General features: G+C 39.8%; 1 non-coding gene across 1 annotated transcript; it reads left to right on the top strand.

Annotated features, from left to right (window-relative positions):
• The first annotated feature begins 2,188 nt into the window (after positions 1–2,188).
• LOC123462385 lies at positions 2,189–2,379 on the top strand. The gene has a single exon (XR_006638214.1). It is a non-coding gene; the product is annotated as a U2 spliceosomal RNA (small nuclear RNA).
• Positions 2,380–5,767: the final 3,388 nt, after the last annotated feature.

Raw genomic sequence — 5,767 nt, 5'->3', positions numbered from 1 at the left:
GTTCACCAAGAAAACAGTATCCTTGCTTGTTTTGTCAATTATTCTTAGTTTCATCTGGGGCCCTTTTGAGGTATGATAGGGTGGCTCTCTCTTTAGGGTCTGCATCTATCTGAAAAAGAAAAGTGTTGGGAGCCATAGAGCAAAAGCCTCTCCATTTTGCCTGGGCCTGCTCATAAACTGACTCATTACTCAGAAAGCTGGTCCATCCAGCTTTCTGCTAGGTACTTCTGGAACTGGTCAGCAGACTACTTACAGAATCTTATCTTTTGCAAAAAGCCAGTTTATGGTCAGGATGTGAAACCTGGTGCAGTTAGGATGTTAAGCCAGTTGGATAAGATTAGATGAACACCTAATTACATCCCCTCTAGGTTTCCTGACAAGTCCTTGCCCTGGCCACGTCCCCTTCCCCCTACATCTCCTTGCCCTGACCACATCCCATTCCCCCTACAACCCTATATAAACCTCTGTGTAAGAATAAACTCTTGAGGCCGTGACAAATGTCTAGCATGGTCTCCTTCTTGTGTCTGTTTGCCTACTTTCATTCAGGTTGATTTTCACCTCGCTTCTTTGTTCAACTCTCCGCTGGCTGGGACAAATGGTGCCCGAACGTGAGGCCAAGGTACGAAGAAAGACCTGAACGTTGCTCGAGTGGACGGCCGTCCCAGCCATTAGACCGCCACCCCACCGGAGGGGTGAATGAAGGTCTGCATAGAGGTCACTACAGGCAATTCACCTGTAAAACAGACCTGCACTGTGATCGACGCAGAAAAGCCTGCCTGCGAAACTGATCCGTTTGAGGTAAGCGACGAATTTTAGGCACTTAAAGTACGGACTATTGAGTCATTTTTTTCAAGGCACAAGAACTGTGGGACTTTCTTTTTTGCACTTCTCTTCCTCCTTTTACTTTTGGTTGGTGCCATCGCGTGGAATTGCAACATAGCGACAGGGCAACTGAAGCCTCTTGGCCAGGGCTACCCTCTGGCATTGGCTGAAGGCCCCTAGCCCCCTGTGCGAATCCCGACAACCCGTTTGGGTGTTGGCAAAGACCTCCTATCTAGCCTCTCTTCCTATCAACAAAACTGGGTACGCAACAGCCAGTAAATGCTCTTAGATCGGCTGCCAGCTCTTAACATTGCAGTCAGGCTCATGGTAGGCCCACCAGGAACCCCCCCACCCCCCGTGCCGGTTCTCCGACCGGGAATGTTGCTCTCTGGTCTTGCCATTTCTCCTCTTTCCTTTTCCATCATGGGACAGACCCTAAGTAAGCATAAATTGTTGAAAGGCTTAAAACTTCCCTCAAGGCATAAGGAACACAGGTTAAAGAAAAAAAAATTAACAAAGAGTAAAAAGGAGCTAATATTTTAAAAACACAAGGAATTGAGATTGCTTCAAGTTCTTTTTAATTTTACCAGGAGGATTTGTTCTTTTTATGTGTGTGTATATGTGTATATGTGTTTATGTGTGCTCATTGTGCTTGCTAGTCGTGTCATGTTTGTGACTGTTTGTAACTAAAGAGATGAGACGGACGCAGGTGATATTCTCTTCTAGAGAACGATTTCAAGGAAATCAAAGACCTAAGCATAGAAATTAAAAAGGAAAAGTTAAATGTCTTTTAAGGAGTAAATTTGCCAGATATTTGTTCTAGGTCAAGTTCACCTTACATAGAGAATCATTAAAAACAACAAAACTTCCTCTGAAGAGGTAACTTATAATTTGTCAGATATTTTTTAAAAAGCTTGTAATGTCCTGTTACTTAAAAGGAGGAGGTAACTGACCTGACTTCTAGGCCAGCCTGCCTCAAGATAACAACAATATTTGCCTTAAATTAGTGTCTTTTGATATTAATGACATAAAATTTTGTTAGACTACTCACTTGTTAGTGAGTAATAGGATTAATTTGGTGTAATATTTTTATAAATTTTTTATTTATTTATTTATTTATTTGAGAGCGACAGACACAGAGAGAAAGACAGATAGAGGGAGAGAGAGAGAATGGGCGCGCCAGGGCTTCCAGCCTCTGCAAACGAACTCCAGACGCGTGCGCCCCCTTGTGCATCTGGCTAACGTGGGACCTGGGGAACCGAGCCTCGAACCGGGGTCCTTAGGCTTCACAGGCAAGCGCTTAACCGCTAAGCCATCTCTCCAGCCCAATTTGGTGTAATTTTTTAATAGCCTTATAAGAAATATAATCACTTCTCGGCTTTTTGGCTAAGATCACATGTAGTATCTATTCTTATCAGTTTAATATCTGATATGTCCGCTATCCAAGGACAATATATTAAATAGATTTTTGGAGCTTGGAGTTGGAATAGGAGCTTACTCCGTCCACTCCATGCATCCACCTAGTATTGCAGTACTTCCAGGAATGGTGCACCCCCTCGGGGGAGTAAAAAAAAAAAGAGAGAGAGAAAGAGAGAGAGAGAGAGAGAAAGAGAGAGAAAAGATAATTAATGATGGGGTGAGATGAGTTGATTGAAGGAACTAGAAAAGAATTTTTCAATGTTGGGACATAAAATGCTCATTAAAAATGCTTTTTGAGGGCTGGAGAGATGGCTTAGCAGTTAAGTGTTTGCCTGTGAAGCCTAAGGACCCTGGTTCGAGGCTCGATTCCCCAGGACCCACGTTAGCCAGATGCACAAGGGGGCACATGTATCTGGAGTTCATTTGCAGTGGCTGGAGGCCCTGGCGTGCCCATTCTCTCTCTCTCTCTCTCTCTCTCTCTCTCTGCCTCTTTGTCTGTATGTCGCTCTCAAATAAACATTAAAAAAAAAATGCTTTTTGAGTGGTACCAAGAATGTTAAACTATGTGGATAAAGATGCGCGTATGTAGGGAAGAATTTTCAGGCTAAACCTAAACGCCATGCCTAAAGTTAGAGATTCTTCAACTGTTTACAGACTCTTAAGGATACTCTAAAAGTTTTATATAGGGACATAATCTTAATCTAAATTCACCTTACATTAGACACAGGTGATGCCTATGTTAGGTGGGTCACAAAGTCATAAGTATAGATATAATTGGAGGTTTAACTAGGTTAAACATAGACAAGAGTCTATCACCTTGTGTTTTGCAAATGGGTAAATTTGCTATGTAAAAACAAACAACTTCAGAATAGAAAAGATATGTCAGGATGCTTATCTCTGTGCTCTGTAATTTCATTTTGTTCTTGCTTTCCAACATATGCTACTTAAATTCATGGAAAGCTGGACTCTTAAAAAAAAAACAGGTGGAACCCCCTTTATCTCAAACCCCATGCAAGTTTAAGCCATGTGTCCCCCAGACCCTGACTAGAGACAAAAATGGCCAATTGTCTCTGACAAAGAAAAAGGAATACAGCATATAACTGTGGTTCTCTTTAGTTCATCTCTTATGAGCACCTAAAGTCACATCTGTTAGATAAAGTCTCTCAGTAGACAAAATGTTAAATAGATAAACTGAGTCTTATGATAAGGCCTCACTCATTAACAGGTCACTGATGCTAATTTGTTATTATTTAAGGGTTATAAAACTGGCTTTAAGACTCTCTCAGTAAAGTAAATTAGGTTCTGCTTTTCATCAAGGTTTTAACTAGTCTAAAGATAAAGGCTCACATAGAAATGGTTAATTTCCAAAGGTGAAGTACTCATACCTAAAGACATTGTGACTTTACAGATAGCTTCTGTCTTATTTATGCTAATTTTATTGAATGGTCATAACAAAGTTTAATCACTTAGGTTTAAGTGATTTAATTTCAGTAATAATAACTTTCATCTTCCTTGGATTTGTTGGGATAGCTTACTTAAACTTTATCAAATTTAAGTCATGGGTAAAACATAAAATTGTTTTATGTTAATAAAAATTTCTGTGGTACATAAAATCAATAGCTATCAAGTTTAAGCCAAAATCATTGGTTGTCAAATAATGTTTTTTCTTTCAAAAAAAATTATCAAGAGTTATATTCATTTTTACCTAGCTATTTTGGATCAGAAAAGACCAAATTCTACTCTATTGTATGTAAAGTAACTGTCTCAATTTTTACATCTTAAGTACAGTGCTTATAACAAAATTAACTCTTAAGACATATTCCCTACTTTAAGGTACAGCCTCATGCTCAAACAATGGTTCTCATCTAATTAATATATGTATGTAATTCAAGCTCCATGGTTCTGTTTCCAATGTTTTCTGGGTAATTTGTACCCACACAGGTATCTGAACTAATCAAAGATGTTTTCACACAGGTGCTAAGACCTTATACTGTCTTACTTGTTCTTTCTGATAATTTCTAGGTTAAATTAGTTAAGTTTATAAATCAATTGGTACTGTTTTCAAGACTGGTAACAGGTTCTGCCTATATTTATAAATGTTAGATATTTAAAATGTGAGATGTGTACTTCCTATGCCTCAGATATATGGCTTATGCTGCCACAGTACAACAAAAATTTTTAAAGATAGGACAAAATGATTTTAGAAGCCCTTGTGCCATTCTTTAACTAAGTCTATTTCAGTAATCAAATGCGCTCTATATGTACACACATCCAGGCTGATGTAACTTCCTTTCTGATTGTGTTAATCACCTATGTATAAGCCAAAGCCAACTGGAATCATTAGAGTAAAAAGTGTCAATATTTTGGCCTGTACTCCCATGTCATGAGGCCACTGGAGCTGATGGGACACTTCTACATTGGCCCCCTAATAAGTCACCTGTCTTCATGAGCAGGGAGGATATGAAGACCCAAACAAAATTGATGTACAGTCTAAAACAGGAGAGTCACAATTGAAGAACAATCAGCCCTCCTGACTTCCCAAAGAAGGGAAAATTACTTGGCTAGCATGGCCCTGACTCATCCTAACAGGCAAGACACCAGTAAACTATGGGGCTACTCCTGTGTCCCTAAAGTCTCTTTGGAGAGCCATTAATGACCTCTAAAATTAATCCTCAATTAACTTTGGCTATCTGCATGGTCTTAAACACTCAGAGAGAAATCTGTAACCAAAGATTAAAAAAAAAAATACCTTAAATGTATAAATGGCCCTTAACTTCTGAAATTAGCTACAGCCACGATGTTAGTATGGGAACAACTTGCTGCAGGCCATATTGGACCTACCACTTCTCCTTGGAATACTCCTATCTTTGTATTGTTCCAGGACCTTAGAGAAATTAATAAGGCCATGGCACCTATAGTGGCCCTACAACCAGGCCTCTCCACTCCAGTAGCAATTCCTGTAGGACATTGTAAAATCATTATTGACCTAAAGGATTGCCTTATTTTTTTACAATTCCCTTACACTCCTCATCAGCATTTTACATTTAGTTCACCTGTGGTAAATTTTAGAGGCCCTAAAGATAGTGGAGGCTACAATTCTGAGCCAAAGAGTCACTTTTATCTCTTATAAAAAGCCTCTTCTCCTGGTCATTTGTGCTACTGACTTTCCACCCACTGGGGTGTTCTGGCAGGAGGGGCCCCTCTTCTGGGTCCATTTACCCTCCAAAAGTTAAAAACGGGGGATTTATATCCCATAAAAGGCTCTCTAAGAAATATCCTTCATCATGCACTGTTTGTCCTAAACTTCTTAACTCTTGACGCTCAAGGAAAGTCAGCAGCTGATCGTTTTTGGCACACAAATACAAAAAATACCTTTGCCAAAGCCATGTGGAAAGATCCTTTAACTTTAAAATGGAATGGCCCAGACCCAGTACTCATTTGGGGCCAAGGATCAATATGTTTGTCTGACCAGAGAGACTTGTAAAACAAGCTGATGATCCTCCAGTGACATCTCACATATCCAGGG

The sequence above is a fragment of the Jaculus jaculus genome, chromosome 7 (genome assembly GCF_020740685.1).
Source record: "Jaculus jaculus isolate mJacJac1 chromosome 7, mJacJac1.mat.Y.cur, whole genome shotgun sequence".
NCBI lineage: Eukaryota > Metazoa > Chordata > Mammalia > Rodentia > Dipodidae > Jaculus > Jaculus jaculus.
Note: the sequence above shows the minus strand (reverse complement) of the source record. Positions and strands in the feature narration are given on the sequence as shown.